This window comes from Leptonychotes weddellii, chromosome 4 (genome assembly GCF_054177405.1).
Source record: "Leptonychotes weddellii isolate Sample4059 chromosome 4, ASM5417740v2, whole genome shotgun sequence".
Lineage (NCBI taxonomy): Eukaryota > Metazoa > Chordata > Mammalia > Carnivora > Phocidae > Leptonychotes > Leptonychotes weddellii.
Genome location: NC_138372.1, coordinates 73590125 through 73609728, shown reverse-complemented (window position 1 = coordinate 73609728; position 19604 = coordinate 73590125). Strand labels below are relative to the sequence as shown.

General features: G+C 38.1%; 1 long non-coding RNA gene across 1 annotated transcript; it reads right to left on the bottom strand.

The window, feature by feature from the left end:
• Positions 1-10842: 10842 nt before the first annotated feature.
• Positions 10843-15528, bottom strand: LOC145721324 (uncharacterized). Its single transcript, XR_014145003.1, has 2 exons — positions 14405-15528; positions 10843-11204 (listed from the first exon to the last, which is right to left on the bottom strand). It is a non-coding gene; the product is annotated as an uncharacterized LOC145721324 (long non-coding RNA).
• Between the last annotated feature and the right edge of the window lie 4076 nt (positions 15529-19604).

The window sequence follows — 19604 nt, the reverse complement described above, 5'->3', positions numbered from 1 at the left end:
AAATGAGTTCCTAAGTCCCCAAACATTTCAAAATATTGAAACCATTAATGTATTCTTGGAACCAGTGGAATTAAGCAAGAAATCAGTAACCAGATAAAAACTAGAACATCCACAAAATATTTGGAAATTGGTCAAAGAAGAAGTCAGAATAGAAGTTAGAAAATATTTTGACCTAAATGATAATGAAAACATGACATCAAAACTTGTGAACACAGGTTAAGCTGTGCTTAGTGGGAAGAATCAGTGACAATGGTTATTCGAGGAGGGATGATGGCTGAGAAGCAGCATAGCAGGGGCTGGTAATGTTCTATGTCTTGCTGGAGGAGGTGATTACATGAGTATTGTCCCTTTGAGAAAAATGCAGCATGCTCTACACTTACGATTTGGGCATGTTTCTGTATGTGTGATTATACTGCAAGGAAAAATTTACTTTAGAAAAAATCAGGAATTATTCCTGACTCTTCTTTTTTCTCACACCTCACATCCAGATCATCAACATTTCCTGTCAGCTTCAATTCAAAATTTATCCAGAATCTGGTCATTTCTCACTACCACCATTTGCTAATCTTATATAAACCAACATCATCTCTTTCTTGATTCATTTCCCTTTCATATCTGGCCTTCCTTCTTCTACCCTTGCTCCTTATAGCTGATTGTCAACACAGTCATTAGGGTAAGCTGTTAAAGCTGAATCACATTACGTCACCACTCTCCCCAAAACTGTTCAATTGGCGTCTCATTTTACTCACAATAAAAGCCAAATAATGGTCACGACTACGTCTCTACATCATCTGGATTGCCATCCAGTCACCTACGTCATCTCCTACCCCCCACATCTTGACCACTCTACTCTAGTCTTACTGCCTCCTTGCTCTTTGCAAACATGACAGGCACATTCCTGCCCCGTTACATTTGTACTCATTCTTCCACGTGCCTGGATGTTTCTTCCACCTAGATTCACATGGCTCATTCCCTCGCTTCTTCAGATCTCTGCGTAAATATCACCTTCGTCCTTGACCATAATCATTGCAATTTCTTCCACTACCAACAACTTCCAATCCCTTTTCAGTTCAATTCACGAGATATTTATCCAGTGCCAATGTGAGACAGGTACTTAGGTGCTTAGGACAAATAAGTAAACAAAACAAAGATTCTTGCCTTCACGGGCCCTAGATTCTAAAAGGAAGAGACAAACAATAAGCATAGACACTTTAATTATACAGTGTGTTGGAGGTGGATAAATGCTTTGGAAATAAAACTGGGACAGGTCAAGGAGCATTTGTCAGACTGTTCAGAGGGCATGCGGAAGGAGTTTAAATTAAATTATAAATAGGGTTTTGGGAGCAAGCTTTATTGAGAGGAATGACATCTGAACAAAACTTTGAAGGTAGAAAGGAATTAGTGACTTAGATATAGGGAGAAGAATGTTCATAACAGGGAGAACAAGTGCAAAAGCCAGAGGTGGGAGTGTGCCGGGTATGTTGGAGGGACAGTAAAAAGGTACAGTGGCTAGAGTGATGGGTAGGGTGAGCAACTAACTGTCCAAGTTCACCAGGGACTCAGGGGTTTCCTGGGATGTGTGACTTTCAGGGCATCCAGGGCAAACTGAGATGGTTGGTCGGTCACCCTAGTGAGAAAGAGTTGCAGGAGTTGAGATCAAAGAGATAATGGGGCTGAATCATGAAGATCCTTGAAGACCTGGTTTTTAAAATGACGAAAGTAGGGAGCCATTGGAATGTTTTGAAGAAAGGAATGACATAATCTGAGTTACATTTAAAAAAATCTCTTTCGGGCACCTGGGTGGCTCAGTCGTTAAGCGTCTGCCTTTGGCTCAGGTCATGATCCCAGGGTCCTGGGATCGAGTCCCACATCAGGCTCCTTCCTCGGCGGGAAGCCTGCTCTCCCTCTCCCACTCCCGCTGCTTGTGTTCCTGCTCTCGCTATCTCTATCTCTGTCAAATAAATAAATAAAATCTTAAAAATAAATAAAATAAAATAAATAAATCTCTTTCTATTGCTGTGTTGAAAATGGGACATACAGAGACAAGGGCAGAAGAAGTGACACCATCCCAGATGCTATTGCAGTAATCCAGGTGAAAGTTGATGGTGGCTTGGACCAATGACTTCTTAGTAGAGATGGTAACAAGTGGTCAGCTTCTGGAAAGGAGAACAAATAAGATTTCCTAACAGATTGGATGAGGAGTATAACAGAAAGAGGAAGGATGACTTCCAGGGGTTTGATCTAAACAACCGTAAGAATGGAGTTGCCATCAGCTGAAGGAAGAATGAACATACAGCAAGTTTGACAAGAAGAAAAATCAGCCCTATGTTAGACATGTTATATCCCCTTTTCTGCTTCATTTTCCTCCATAGCTCTTACCAACACTGACATGCTATGTATTTTATTTATTTATTATTTATATTCACCCACTAGAATATAACCTCCAAGAAGGCAAACACTTTTGTTTGTTTTGTTCACTGCTCTATCACTAGCTTCTAGAATAAATTCATCCACTATGTAAGGATTTACAGAGTGTCTCCTAGATGATTGGAACTGTGCTAGGCTCCAGGAATACAGTAAAACATGACATGTTCTTAGGATTGCCAGGTAAAATACAGGATGGCCAGTTACATTAGAATGGCATATAAATAATGAATAATTCTTAGTATATGTATGTCCCATATTCAAATACGTATGCCCCATATGCAAATATTCAATTATGGGACATAATTATACTAAAAAAATATTCATTGTTTATCTGAAAATCAAATTTAACTGGGCATCTTATATTTTTACTTGCTAAACCTCAAAACCATCATGCTTTCTGCATGTAAGGAGGCTAAATGATAATGGGATATACAGAAAAATAAGCAGTCTATATATAATAACTCTAGGAATACAAGATACCATGGGAGCTTGCAGGAAGGGTATCCACACATAGACTGTGGGGGAGCACTTGAGGAGCTTCCTGAAAGAAATGACATTGTAATATGGTAACTGAGAGTAGAGTTATCTAGTTGAAAAGGAGAAGAACATTCCAGGGTGATGGAACAGCATGGGCCAAACTTGGAGGACAGAGAGACGGTGGGATAGTTGCATAGTTGACCTGGTGTCTCAGATGCACCCCAGAAAACACAATTGTGTAAGATGGGAATTAAAAGAGTATCACCAAAAAGCACACTTGCCTGAGCAATTACTCTATCAGAGACCTGGGCAAAGGCCAGTCAGTAAACATGGGCACCTGTAGCCAGCAGCAAGAGCAGTGAGGGTGACCATCTTCCTGCCCACTAGGCAGTCGTGGCAGCAACAAGAGGGTTCTGAGAGTCACTGCCCACCAGCTGCATTTCACTGGGCTTGACTGTCATGACCAAAGACAGAACGGAGAACAATTCTCTTCCAGTCCATCCTTGAGATAGTGACTGTGTTCCCAGTTCCCCCACAGGTAGAAACAGGCAGATAGAACAAAACCTACTTTTATATACAAAACAGGTAAACACTCCTGAAAAGTTGGGGGAGGGAAGAAATCCTGTAGGAAAGACTGGAATTTCTGTTAGCAAAATGGCTAGAAGTTGGTGCCCTTCGCAACCTCTTTTGAATCCACAGTCTGGCGACATTTGAATTCCACAAGAGTATGCATTCTCAGCAGGGGTGATCCAACTCCCAGAGAGGGGAAATTGGTTCTTGGATATTATATTGGTTTGTTTCCCTGCAGAAGGCTAGAGTACATCAACTGATCTATAGTGTATCTGTGGTTCTAAAATTACACCAGGTTTTGGTGGAGGAGAGTTTTTTTTAAATGTCTAAAAAGGCTACTTAAAGATGGCAAGAATGATAAAAAAAAAAAAATTTGATAAACACGGAACTAGAGCAAAGCTCTACTTAAAGGATGGAGACCAGGTGGGTGTGAAAGCTGTGTTCTTCTGGAAGAAGGGTAGGGGGCAGAGACAGAAAGGAGCAGGAAAGGAAAGCATTCTGGGTGGTGCAAACAGCAAATGCACAGACTTTCAGAAAAAGTAGAAGGTAAACAACATAAAATGCAGGAGCATGGTCGAGTAAGATAAGGTCCAGGAAGGCTTTATTGGATTTAGCAATTAGGAGGTCACTGATCATTTAACCTCTTTGTGCTTCAGTTTCAATACTTGTTAAATTAAATTGAAAAATAATCTCCAAGGCAACTACAGCTCTAAAGACTCTCTCATGCGGGCTGGGTCTCTTTACACATAGAGACACACACAAAAACACATCCACACACTTATAGCCACTCCCAGCACACATGCTAATCTCTTTCCTTAATCTAATTTTCTTATCTCTCTGCAGCTATATTTGCCTTTGGAGAATTCCAGTTCTCTTTGTTTAATGATAACAATGCCTTTTAAAAATCAGTTATGAGAGTCTACAGTTCCCCAATAAGCTGAGCTGCTGGACAATAAACTGGTTAATATTAGTTCCTAAAAAACATTCGTAATGCCTTGTAAATACCTTTTATAATGCAATAAACTCTTCAGAATGTGACCAGATTTTTCTTTCACTTTAAAAAATGATCTTAAAGCCCAGATTCACTCAAATGGGGCAAAAAAAAAAAATTATTTCCTCCTAAACTATCACTCATTCATTAAATATTTTCTAAGTGTCTACTATGTTCCAAGCAGTATAATATGTGGTTGGGAAATTAACAGCAAATAAAATAAACAGTCTGTAGCTTCCAGGAGCCCAGAAGGAGGAAAGTAGGGGAATAAATGAGAAGTTGGTAATATTAACACCACATAGTCACTGCTATCATCTGGCCACATGGGTATCACACCCGAGCCTTGGACGTGCTCCTGAAAATAGAGCTCTGAGGAAGAAGTAAAGTATCAATTTACCGAAGAGAAAGATGGTGGCTTGGACAACAGCCACTCTAGAAAGGGGAGTTCTTAACCATTTGGGGGCCAAAGACCCCTTCTCAGAATCATGTATTTAAATGCCTAAAACAAGAATGCAAATGCAACCAATCATATTGAAATACGGTTATCATCTTAAAAATTTGTGATATGTAGTATTTCTTTACTAACACATTAAATAACCAGACCCAGCAGCTGTCTTAATAACAACTATAATTTTGAAGCAGTGATAAGCACAAATGGCATGTTGAGCTACTTGTAACCCCATAATATGTTATAAAAATATCTGTGATTTTTATTGATGACAAAGTCACAGATACTATTAATAATTCTGTGGCCTGTTGCCTACATTTATAACTGAACAGAATGTGAATTTTCAGTTAAAGCCTGATGAAAGTAAAGAATTATTTTACTATCTAAATCCACAGGCCCCCCTGAATTCCATCCAGAGAACCCTTGGTCTCTGCAGCCCCCTGTTCTAGGACATTAAACTCAATCAGGATTTTCTCCTTCAATAACATAGCTCCATAGTCACTTCTAGAGCTATAGTTCCCTCATTGGGATTTCCCAAAGATGTAGCTTGTCCATTATTTGGGGCACACTGCCATCCCATGGCTCCTCCTGAGGAGTTTAGTGTTAATAACATCCACAACAAAGCAGCCTTTTAGGGCATTAGACCAAACCTGCAAATTAATGCACTGGCTCATCACAATTCATTAATCAAACTCAGACTGGATTTAACAACAGATTATTAAAGACTCAAAATTATACCCACAGAAGAAAAAAAAAAAAAACAGGCAGCTCCCAGAGGGTCAAATGTAATGTGAATGGTTTTGCATAAAACCATAAACCTGCTATTAAATTAAAAACAGGAAAAATTATGCCCACTGCTTATCTCCATTTTTTTTTTAAAGGAATGTTACGCTAATTTATTTCTTTGCTGTTCCTGGTTACACAGTAAAAGACTAAAAGGTTACAAAGCAGTGGTTCTTTTGATGTTTGGTTGAGCAACTTACACTAACATGTACTGACTGAGGTAAAGAAATTAATGAAATTACTCCCATAATTCATTACTAATGGAATACTGTCAATGCTTTCAACTGACAGTTCACACAAATCCTCCACAGACAGCGAGACACCTCATGGAGACTGTAGGGCTCACTCCTTCTGCTCAACAAAGCAGAACTCGGCTGCCTTGTGCTACAATTTTACTGATCTCTCACCTCCGTGTGTTTGCTCTTGATGAGCAGGTCTGTTCTCTCTGGGAACAAAAGCAGGAAGGGGAAACAATGATTGGAATTTTTCTTTCTCTTCAGGGAATTTAGGGAGACCCACTGGGGATTCCCAACGATGTATAAACATTCAGAATGCTGTAATTGGGCAGATCACAGAGCTACAACCGGCTGTGCAATGAATTTTGCTAAAGGTTAATATTTTAGAGCAGCAATCATAGATAAAGAGCATAATCCTAATAAGAAGTATGAAAAAAACTAATTTAAAGAACTGTATAATTTTGTGACATCTTTGCTCTTTCCCCATTAGGACTGAATCATTAGTTCTTCCTGTTTTTGCAGAAACAGAAGCAAAAATTACTAGCACACATGCTGATTGTAGGTAAGTGACATTTCTGGAAATACAAAATGTTTTATTCAATGTAGGTACCTGTTTGATACTATAGAGTGTTTTGGTCTTAGTACTGTCTAGTTTAAACTCTAAACTCCTAAAGGGAAGGGTCTATGTCTTTGTTATATACATAAAAATAATTAATAACTTCTCTTTGAAGATAAACTCCTATCTAGACGCTGATCATATCAAGTTGGTATAAAATGATGCTGTGAGTGAGGCAAAATAGGCCAGTGATCATATAATATATGGATAATACAAATTATATTTAGATATAATAGAAAAAAGTCCAAAATAGTCAACATATTCAAAACACTTTATAAAAAACTTTTTTTTTTATTAAAAAATGACTTGGGTTTGGATTTTGCTCATATTATTGTAGTTACATCATGCAGAGTAAATACATAGTCCGATTCTGTCATCCCCTTCTCTCAAACCCTGGCACACTTTCCTGCCCGCTTGGGATCCCAATCCACCTCAACACAGCATAGCAAACAGCTTCCATCAATTGCTCAGTGACTTCTTAAAATGAAATGTATTCACTCTACCCAGGCACCGTATCTGGCACATGGTAGGTACTCCGTATTTACTGAAATGAAAAAATCAAACTCCCTCTCCTCTTTCCAAATGAAAATGTCCTATGTTAGGATTGTCATTCCAAAATCAATCTAACCACTGCTAATTCCCACAAAGTGTTATCATAGAGATTAACTGCAAATAAGTGGCTCATAAACATATCTTGGATTTTTGCAGTGAGCCTCCAATCTCCTGCAGATGCTTATTACCTTCTCATACGGAAAAACAGAAGCAACCAGAAGAGAAAGTTATATTTATTTGAAAACACAATTGTAAAACCCATATCACAGAAACAAGGGCCATTATAAGCCACCAAGATTAACAAAAATGAGGCAGACTTTAACTTTTGAACAGGAACACTTTGGGCACAAGAGTATGACTGCAATCCCTTATCTCTCTAAGTAATAAGTGAGTAAATCCTAACAATAGTTACTGAGGATAAAGCCCTTGCTTTGAACCAGGCATCGGCCACTTGGGTGATGAGGAACAACAATACTACCATGTGGACATTAACATCACTACCTTACTGAGCAGGAAATTCAGAGAGCTTCCACAGCTCACCTGAGCTCATGCTAGGAGCTGCAGAACCAACGTGAAAAGTCACATCTCCTAAGGCATCTGGGTGGCGCAGTCCGCTAAGCATCAGACTCTTGGTTTGGGCTCAGGTCATGATCTCAGGGTCCTGGGATTGAGCCCTGTGGTGGCTCCATGCTCAGTACGGAGTCTGCTTGGGATTCTCTCTCCCTCTCCCTCTGCCCCTTCTGCTCATGCTCTCACTCTTTCTCTTTCTCACTCTAAAATAAATAAATAAATATTTTTAAAAATAAAGTAAAAGCCACATCTCCTGCCTCCAAAGCCCTGTGACATGACTACTCTCTATTCTGCTGCTCTTCTCTCAGACCCCTTCCCATGTGTGCCCTCCATTAGAGCTACTTCCAACCTAAAAACAGTCACAGAAGGAAAGATCTGGGCTCCATACATACCTTTGTGCTAATTCTCCGTAGACAGCCCACAGAATATTAAGTGGCAAAATAGCAAAGTGCTAAACAGTTAGGCTATGGCATCAGGTTGCCTAGATTAGCTTCCCAGTCCTCTGACTTCCTTACACGGACAATGGGCTCTTCTTTGCGCCTCACTTTTCTCATAAGTAAAATGGGAGTGGTAACAGTACTAACCTCATGAAATTTTAGTGATAATTAAATAGGTTAGTAAATGTGAAATGCTTGGTGCCTGACATAGAAAGTGCTGAATCAGATGGAGATTTGGTCATCTACAGTTCAGAATCTTCATTGACCAGCTTCCAATCACCAGATTTTGCTGGGCATCTAATACAGTGCAACCTCAACAACAAAATAGCCTGAAAGTAGTTTTAATCTAAGACCTTACGTTGTAGATTCTTTGCCATCACAGACAATTTGGCACTTCCTCCCTAAGTCCCAGTGGTAAAACTCAGCACTCCACCCCCCACGGGAACACTTAATCCATCCTGAGGACTGAGAGGCCCGGAGAAGTTGATCTGTGTCCACTATTCATTTTTAATTTTAAATTATTTCATGTTTTCCCTCAATCAATCATTTTATCTTTCTGGGCTTTAATTTTTCAACTCTTGAATACCGAGGGGTAGAGATGGGCAGTTGGTGGTACAAACAGTGGGCAAGAAGGAATCTTCACCAGAGATGTTATCTCTGAAACCACTAGAGCTTTCAAGTTAATATAGTCTTTTAAAGTGGAAGAAAGAGGAAGCTAAAACTGAACAGAATGTGAACATTCCAGCATACAAATGTAGAAATTCAGGCCCAAGATCACCCAGCCAATAATTACAATTTTGAGATTTGAACTCACAACCTACCGTCGTCAGGTGCCTACTATTTTCACTTCAGCCTGCCCTTCTAATGAAAGGAAGAATTGGAATATCCTCTTTCATTACTATTATTTCTTAGCTATAGCTAATTAAAATACATTATAGCTATTAGACTCTTATAGCTAATTATATAATAATGATGATGATGATGATATATTGACAGCATAGAAATCTCTAAATTATGAGAACAGTGAAATATCACCTTCCACGCTGGCTCCAACATACCATAAAACTAAGAATCTAAATATTTTATAATTATTGTTAGAACTGATGCAGTGCTGAGTTAAAAATCATGAGTCACATAATGTCCACACCTATATGACCTGAATTAGTCCTTTGACAGAAGACATTCACTGAATGAATGTTCAATAAACACTTGTGTTCCCTGCCAAGGGGAAACTTTTTTAAAAAATTACTACAAGGTCAAGCCAATGACCTCTGTAGATCCTGGTGGCAGAGAGTCTAAATCCTTTCCTCTTGGTTGGAGAAAGCACAGGGAGTCAGGTAGTTTACAGGAGAGGATAATAAGAAGGAAGAATACACAGTAATTGAAGGTAAACTGAGTACGGTGTAAATCCTTCTCTGAGGAACACATCCCTTCATCCCTTCATCCCCTAAATTTATCCCCAGGTAAAAATGTCCAAGTGACAGAGACTCTCACCACAAGTCAAAAATCCATCTGACCATGAGTGAACCAGGCTGCTGAGCCTTATCCTAAACTATATTTTATAAAATCATTCTCTCTGGATCAATAAAATGCAAATGCTAAAATTATCTTGTTAGCCATTAAAATAAAAGTAACCTTGGGAATAAGGTCGTCATTCTTAATTAAAATGGGTTTTTTAATTCCTTTAACTGACTAACGTAGATACGAATATTGTAAACACTTAGCCAACTAAAGAAAGATTCTACCCATACCCCCAATTACAGAACACTTAATTTATATATGATGCAGCTTACAACTATTTAGCAGTATGGTTGGGCTAAGTCTCTTTGGCCTACTTTTTAAATGATTAAATACTCTCCATCCAAGTAAATAGACGTCTTCAGAGCTGCATTTCGCACGATAAAACATTCTTTAAACACATAAGCCTTCGCTCAAGATTTAAGAGGGAAAAAAATCTTAGTGACAGTACATTCATTATGTCTTTATTAAGACTGGATTTTTCCATACAGTTATGCACAGCTAAAAATAAGGCTCAGTTTAATAACAAAGCAAGCTTTCCTAGTACTACAAAAATTATAAAATTTTAATGTTTAATGCATTCCTTAATTATAGAAAACTCTGCAAAGAATAACATCCTTGAAATTTACTATGCAAATGCTCTTAATTTATGACAAATTGCTCTTTAAAACACAAGTATTAAATCTCTATTAGATTGTTGAGGTAACGTACTAATAATGCATCACCAAGATCTTAAATTTCTAAGTGGCAATGCTGTTTGTTAGATGCAAACAAGGATTACCTTAATTAAAATATACTATCCCCAGCCTTTCAGCAGATTTAGCTCAGTCTTTATATAGGACAGGTTCATTATCTACCTCAAGTTAATAAAAGTATGACCCACTGTGGTTATTTCCTTTAAAATTTAATTTTAATTACTATTTTGTTAATGGAAATATAGCACTACAGAATTGTGAAGATGATCCAAAGGCAATTTTGAAAACTTAATTAAAATACCTCTTGAAAGCTTCAAAAGGAATTTAACACTTACATGGTTTAATAACTGATGGCCTTACAAATACAGCATTAGATACCAACTCTATAAAAAAAATCACTGAATGAAACATGCTTTAGAACTCTAGCACTGCCTTAGTCTATATCTTGAACTAATGGTGCAACTAAATAGGTATAAACATAAAACTTTTCCTTCAAAATTTTAACATTAGACAAAGGTTCTTTTTTTTTTTTTTTAAAGATTTTATTTATTTATTTGACAGAGAGAGACACAGCGAGAGAGGGAACACAAGCAGGGGGAGTGGGAGAGGGAGAAGCAGGCTTCCCGCCGACCAGGGAGCCCGACGCGGGGCTCGATCCCAGGACCCTGGGATCATGACCTGAGCCGAAGGCAGACGCTTAACGACTGAGCCACCCAGGCGCCCCTAGACAAAGGTTCTTAACAAAGAAATGAAATGGGTAATCATTACATACCGCCTTCACAATACATAAACCTTAAATGCATTCAGAGTTTTTGCATAAAACCATTGGGGCTAAATCCAGATAATTGCAGATGTGTTCAGTTTGTCTTCTGATCCTTCAGGACCTGAATATAGAATTAAAAAGCTGGTAAGATGTTGTATAAAATTCAGTACCAGGGTTTTATTAGGCAGCTTCCTCTCCAATCTAAATTTCAAAGGTTTACACATATATTATTGATCTTATCTGTGAAAATATTGGTTCAGTAAATAACCTTTAAACATAACACAATCCATAGATTTTATTGAGATTCACTACTCACGAAAAAGATAAGAATATGAGAAGCAGGGTATAACAAAGAGCGTGCTCCGGGGAAGAAACAGAGTCTTTGTGATATTCAAAATATATTCAGCAGCTCTTATATTACGAACCTCCCAATGTTATGGTTCATAATGCAATGTGCATTTTTGTACCAGACCACTTGACTACTTCCAGTAAGTAAAATCCCTGCATTCATTAGCAATAATGAATTTTTCTTCTTATAGATCTATTTAATGAAAAAGGCATTTTTCCAGACACCACCCCATGCCCCTCCCTCCAAAAAACCGGTATGCCATTTCATTTAACATAAAGTCAGGGATCTATTCTTTTAAACATGGGAATTCCAACTTCAGAAATCAAAGAAATTTTACTAAAAGTGAAAAATAAACATATGACTAAAATAATGACATAACAATTAAGTTGAGGTAACACTGATTTCTGTAAATCTATATTAACCTTGAAATGTGATTTAAATTCACACTCACAAAAACAGCCTAATTGAACTAACTAAAGAAATTTTATAAAAATAGTCCATCTTTTGGTATTTTTTTTTATTTATTCACCACACAGGAAATTGCCAATTTATGAGTGAGTTATTTTCTAAGAGTTTACTTACATGTCAGTTTTTTAAAACTTAAGATGAATATTACCCTAGAAGCAATAAATAAGGATCAGGTTCATCCTAAAAAAAAAATCTATAAAAGCCTTAATTTAGCTTTATAGTGTAGCTGAAAGACTTGCAATGAAATACAGCAGAAAGAAAAACTGTTTCAATACTAGTAATTAAAGCACATGGAAAGTTAAATTGAATAAAAGATAGTTTATTATTCTTAAATGCTCTGGGAATAATAGACTTAATTGGAAGAGAAAGCAAATGTAGATGAGACATTTGTGAGAATTCTGAAGGGGACTTCTGAGCCTTTTCAAGGTCTCTGGAGGTTGTTGTCACCAATTCTGTATCAGGTCTTAATTTCGTGTGAAAACATAACATTTATTAATTATGCAGTGGAGGTGAGTTTAAAAAATGAGTGCTTTTTTCTCTTCTCCTTGCAAGTATTCTCTAATATTCACTTGATTTTTATCAACAACGATAACAGTAATTTTTAACTGATAATTGCAATGGGAAAAGAGGGATGGTAGAGATTTTCCTGGAGACAACACACACTCACGCACGCACATACATGCACGCTTGCCGGAAGAAAGGAAAGGAGGCAGGAAGGAACAATGGAAAGGTACTGGAAAGAAGGGAGACAGGGTTAATAAGGAAGCCTGTACATGAAAGAAAATGGTAACTTGAGGTCTGTTGGTAGGAATGTTTTATTCATTTGGTTGGTTGGTTGTGTGAGTGTGTGTGCATAAAACAGAGAAGAAAGAGATGGGGAGAAACCAGCTCAATTTCCTGACACCCATCCTTCCATTTAAGTTAGTGTTTTAATCTCGGCTGTTTCTTTTGAGAGTAAAATGTACCAAAGTGGTGGATGATTCATATGATCCCTTACATTCAAAATACAGTGGCTTATGTTTATATACTAATGAGCATTGAGAAGCGACATAATCAAGAAGCCTTGGAATAATTCAGTTTTTGCATAAAACCACAGTGGTTTAGCTATATTATTACAAAATATTTTGTTTGTATTTTGGTCCTCCAGGACCTATGGAAATTACCAAGCTGATAATGTACTATATAAAATTCAGTACCGGAGCTATATTATGCAAAGACCGAAAAAAAACAACCCCCCCCCAAAACAAACAAACAAACAACTTAGAGCTTTTAATATGCTCATGTGCACTGGGACTCTCTAAGAATATGTAGTGCTTCCCACACCAGTCTAAACTTTTCTCAAGGGGTATCTGTCAGTGTTTGCGTTCTGTGAAGCACACTCTGGGAAAAGTAGAGTTAGAGTCAGTGATAAGACAAAGATTCCCACTGACATCCCTGTTGTCCAAGAGTGTTCTGGAGGATCTAGCCAGTGTGGTGAAATGGGATAAAGAAATGTGGCATACATCAGAAAGGGAGAGATAGCATTATTATTCTTTGTAAATGATATTAGAAAATCTGAGACAATGAATTAACATCTATTAAAACTAACAGAGAGTTTAGAGGAATAACAAAATATGAAAGAAATAATTTTCACTTATACTAACAATCAGTTGGAAAATATAATAGGAACAAATACTCCACTCATAATAGGAATTTAAAACAGAGAAAGAGAGATCACCCAAAAGAAAAATGGGCAAAGAATATTAACAAGCAATTAAGAGAAATATGCAAATAGCCAATTAACATATGAACAGATGTTCAAATGCAATAATAATCAAAAAAATATAAATTAAAACAAGATACCATTTTCCCCTTATGAGAACTGAAATGATTAAAAACGTGGGCAATATCCTATGTTGACATGAAATGTGGAAGGAAAAGACACCCTTCTGCAAGTGGTATTACTCAGAGTCCAGACAGGAAATTAAGAACACACCCAAATTGGGTAATTTGAAGAGCATTTAATAAAAGGGATATCCATAACGGTGTCAAGCAGGGTGGAGGGCACCCACAAGGAAGAGGGCAGTCTCCAGGGCTAGAAGCAGAAAAACAAAGAGAGCAGAGAGAACTGTAACCTTAGGTCTGGGAAGGCAGCCAGCCCTCCATAATACCACAGGAAGAGCCAAGGAGAAGCAGAACCTCTTAATTCTCCTTCCTTTTCATCTCCTGCCGGTGCCCCCCATCCTGGACAACCCAGCCCAACCAGAGGCCTGAAGGTAAGGGACCTATACTCCCAGCTGAGCCTCTCAGAGCACAAAACAGGGTAGAAAAGGTAGAGGGCACTCCCGTCCCCAGGGTGCAACATAAGATATCTAGCATGTAAGTGTTAGGGAAAGTATAAATTAGTAAAGCCAAATTGAATGATAATTTGGCAACATATATCATAAATTTAAATATTTACATATACCATAATATTTGTTTAGTCATTAAAAAAAGAAGAAGAAACAGTGAGAAAAATATCAAACCATTAGCAGAGGTTGTCTCCAAGGAAGTTTGGGAAGGAAGCTCAAGGTTGTAAGGTCAGCCAGATCTGGGTTTGCATCCTGACTCTAGCTGCTCATTCAGTATTTTTTTGACTGCAAAAAAAGAAGACAGGAAATCAAATTGAGTTGAGGAAGACAGTTTTGATCAAGGCTCATATCACCAAACCATGGAGAAGCTGGGGGATAGGTCTGCCTTCAGAAATACCTGGATCCAGGGACTCAAACCTCATCAGGTTCTTCTCTCTCTTCCCTCCATCCACTCTTGCTCTCCTCCCAGAGGCTACCAGCTCTGCTCCCTCTGGTTGGCTTCATTCTCTCAGGCCAGCTGTTACCGTAAGTTCAATCCATGGCCAAACACAATGATAAAGGTACTTTCTTCAAGCCACAAGGCCAGAGAGAAAAGAGTTTCCCTGGTGCTTCAGTTGGAAATTCTTCCAGAAAATGCCACTGCTTGGACAAGCCTGGATCACATGGCCAACCATGACAGAAACGTATGGTAAGCCACAGGACCAAGGGCATGATGATCGGCCCTTTCTGGTACAAATGCCCGACTCTGTGGCCAAAGGACATGAGAATTTTGATTAGCCTCCACTCTACCACAACCACATGTTTGGGATAGAAGAAACACAATCTCCCCCAAATAGAAATTTTCTTCTGGACAACAAAAAGGCAAATAAATACTATATAAATGATAACTTTGGACGAATTACTTAATACCTCCGACTCCCAGTTTCCTCATATATGAAATAAAAGAGGTGATGGTGCCTATATCAAAGGATTACTGTGGAATTAACCCTACGTGTTGATCTTATTCTCTTACTGTTTTTTTATCTCTGTATTTTCCATATTAGTCTATTTTTTTTTTTTTTTTAAATAGGCTCCATGCCTCGCATGGAGCTCTACCTGGGGCTTAAACTCACAACCTGAGATCAAGACCTGAGCTGAGGAGCACCTGGGTGGCTCAGTCTGTTAAGCGTCCAGTTCTTGATTTCAGCTCAGGTCATGATCTCATGATCTCAGGGACATGGGATCAAAACCAGGTTGGGCTCTGCATTCAGTGGGGAATCTGCTGGAGATTCTTTCTGCCCCTCCCCCCCCACCACATATGCACTCTCTCTCTCACACTCTAATAAATAAATAAATCTTAAAAAAAAAAAAAAAAGACGAGCTGAGATCAAGAGCTGGATGCTTAACCGACTGAGCTACCCAGGCACCACATATCACTTTATTTTTTAAAGAACACGTGTTACTTTTAATCATGATAAGAAACCTGTTTCCATTTTGAGAAAAAAAGGAGAGGCCAGCTACATTAATTTAGGAAAAGATGTCAGGTTAAGTTAATTACTAATTACTTAACAATTTGTATTACTTTTATAGTGACTATTTACAAAAAAACTACAACTAACAATTACTTCTCTGTATGTTTTGCATACCTTATCAAATTTAATGCTCACAAAGACTTCATGAAGTTGGTGCAATCCCCATTTTACTGACAAAACTGAAACGCAGAGAAGTAAACTAATTTACCCAAGGAGACAAAGCCAGTAGCTAAGAGAGCTGCTGTGTAAACTCAGGTCTTTCTAAAGAAGAGGTCAGCACACTATAACCTGTAGGCCAAATCCCACCTGCCCCCCGTTTTTCTATGGCCCACGAGCTGAGAATGGTTTTTCCACTTTTTAACTGTGGAAACAAAGGAAAGGAATACTGTATGACACATAAAAATTATGTGCAATTCAAATCTCAGTGTCCATCAGTAATGTTTTATTGGAACACAGTCCTGCCCATTTATTTACATCTTCTCTGTAGGCTTTCGCGCTACATTGGCAGAGTAGAGTTGAGAGAGATCATGTGGCCCGAGAAGCCTAAACTATTTACTATCTGGTTCTTTACAGAAAAAGTTTTGCCAACTCTGGTCTAAATCCCAAACACATTATCTGTCAAGGATCTTTCGCTACCTATCCGAATACTGCCTAAAAATTATTGCATGCTGCCACTAGGAGGTGTCTGGTGGCCCAAGCAAGAGTATTTCCGTGCAAGAAAATAGAAGAGCACACACAAGTTCATCTTGGGGCAACAAAGAGCAATAAAGGAGCTAAAAATGTCTGTAGCCATACCACCCTGACTGACCTGATCTTAGAAGCTGGGTAGGGTTGGGCCTGGGTAGTACTGGAATGGGAGGAGAGGTAAAGAATGCACCAATTAATGACATCTGCTCAGGACAGGGTAGGGGAAGAGAACGGTTATTGGTTCTCAGTGGCACGTGGAGTGACCATTCACTTACATAAAATGTTGAATTCCTGAACGCAAGATCACACATCATTCACAACACCTAGTGGGGGCAGAAACCTTTTTTTGTTATAAAAAGTTTAGAAGTAAATCCTGCATGACATTCTAAGTTTATAAAAGTAATCTAAAGAGAGGCGCCTGGGTGGCTCAGTCGGTTAAGCGTCTGCCTTCGGCTCAGGTCACGATCCCAGGATCCTGGGATAGAGCCCTGCATCGGGCTGCCTGCTCGGCGGGGAGCCTGCTTCTCCCTCATCCTCTGCCTGCCCCTCCCCCTGCTGTGCTCTCTTTCTCTCTCTGTCAAATAAATAAATAAAATCTTTAAAAAAAAAAGTAATTTGAGAAAGAAAAAAAGGAGGTGGGGGAGGAGTAAAGAATGATCTATTAAAATTCTTATAACAGAAACTAAAAAACTTTGAATCTTTGTAAATATCAGAAGATAATCTGCTTTTCACTATACATAACAAATATGGACTGCCAGATTCACAGCAACCCTAGGGAGTTTCCTCGTGTATTCCCTGCTTCATTTTACCAGAACTATATTTATACCATCCTTGGAAAATAGTTATCTACTATTTTCTCAAAAATCTCTTAAGACTGTACAATCACGTGTGTTCAGAAAAGAATTTCTCATAACCTTTATACTTAAGTGATGTTTCTAATATAATCAAAATATCAACATTAAAAATAATTTCAATCAGAGAGATGGAACAGTAAATCCATACTTGTTTTATTTCATCATCGACTTACTGTGTAGCTTAGATATATATGAATGTTACCTAGGCTCTAAGTTTTTTATTTATAAATCTAAGGAAATATGGAATATTTTAAGAATTGGACTTAGACATAGTGTGAATTCCCTTATGGTTTCTGACAATAGATGTCAAGTAAGTACAGGGGATTCTCATCAAGGTATCCCTACACCCTATTTTTCAAAGTTAAAAACATGAGTTCCCCTAAGAGAACTAAGGAGCCACTGGGCCACAGAAGAATGAGTAGTAGACAAGACAGATTGTGAGTGCTAATCACAACTTAATCTCTTAGCTTCTGCTTTCTCTATTTTTTTTTTTTTTTTAGATTTTATTTATTTATTTGACAGAGAGAGAGAGCCCAAGCAGGGGGAGCAGCAGAGGGAAAGGGAAAAGCAGGCTTCCCGCTGAGCAGGAAGCCCAACACAGGGCTCGATCCCAGGACCCTGAGATCATGACCTGAGCCAAAGGCAGATGCTTAACCAACTGAGCCACCCAGGTACTCCTGCTTTATCTACTTCTGAGCAGTTGTGTGTATTTGATATATTGAAGCCCTTTATGCACTGCTAAGTGCTGTAAGATGTGAGTTTGTGTTATTGTCCTCAATAATTGCCCTTAGGATCTGAAAGGCAACTGATTTAGAAACACAATGCATTGCGAAGACAGAGCCAGACCATCTTTAAGCAAGTTTCTGATGTCTGCTTAGGGTTAAGTGATCATGGCGTATATTTCACATGCAGCATTACAAGTAGGAATTAAATAGGAAAAGGTTGATGGGTTGCAGGAAATAGAGAACATCTCGTTCTAACTAACTCACGGTTTCTTTGTCTCACTGGGTTGATAAAACCACGGTGAAGTCTTGATTGGAGATTGCATATTACCTGGCAGGCAGGTTAACCTTTCTACACTACAGGATTTGGGTTCAAAAGCTGATGACAAAACCACCATGTGTCTAAAAACTGATCTTTTCAATTCTACTGTGTAAGCAAGTTGAAACTGCTGGGCCTGTTAAATAACCCCTGAATCCCATCAAGATAATTGAAGCATAAACTGAAGATAAGATTTATATGGCAGACAAAGTAAAGAATTCCAGAGCACGAGGCTCTCCACCCTGTGCCCTCTTCCTAGCTCAGTCTGACAAAAAGCAGATTCCACCGCCTTTGCCCAGATCTACTGAAAGGCGCAAAGTGTGCACTTGGAAACCAAATAAAAATGTAATGCCTCAGACCATACTGTTAAACATATATTTTATAGATATCTGGTCTTACGGAATTTTCTTGTTCTCCTTGTATGTATTTTTTGTGTAGAGAAAGGATAAGCAGATTCCATTGTGGTCTCTTCTCGTTTGGTTAAATGTTGTAGTATTAGGCCAATGATAAGATACCAACTACTTTTATTTAGAAATTATTTTAGTTATAGACAGTGATCTGTTTGGCTTTGTTCAAAATCAGCTCCAGGATGATCCTTCTTACATTTCCATTAACTATGAAATTAAAGAGAAGAGGCAATTTTTAAAAAGAGAAATATTGCTTTTAGCCTGAAATCCTAAGTGTTGAGTTTCTGCCTGCAGTGGGTTTTTTCAATTAAATTATAAACCATGGGTAATAGAGATTTATAATGGGAGTGCTGATACAATCTTAACTATAGGGAAACCATCCCACACGCTCTATGCTGTATATGGATGGATTATTTGCATTAAATTATCTTTAGGGAATGCAAACAAAACAAAGAAAAATGTAAAGCTTGTCGCATTATTAGCATAAAATCAAAGTCCTTGAGTGCATAATTGTTCCATACCCAAAGCATTAACGGATTTTATTCTGAGTTCAAAGACCTCCTAATTAATATGCAAAATGGCCTCATTTTGTAAGCAAGTTTGTTGTTTTTTTTTTTCCTTCTCAGCAAAGAGACAGTTCTTTGCTGGAGGAAAATACTATGAAGTGTAGAAAACACTAATATTGAGACAAAAGCCCACACATCCATATAGCCAAAAACAGTAACAACTAGATGCTATTAGAATATTTATTTTTCCTCAGTCTATGTATAACTATAAATTGTATGTTTAATCAAATAATACCTAGCTTTTGGAGATTAAGTGTACAAAATATAAAATGAATGCAGTCTTTCTCTAGAAAGGATCACCTATTTGT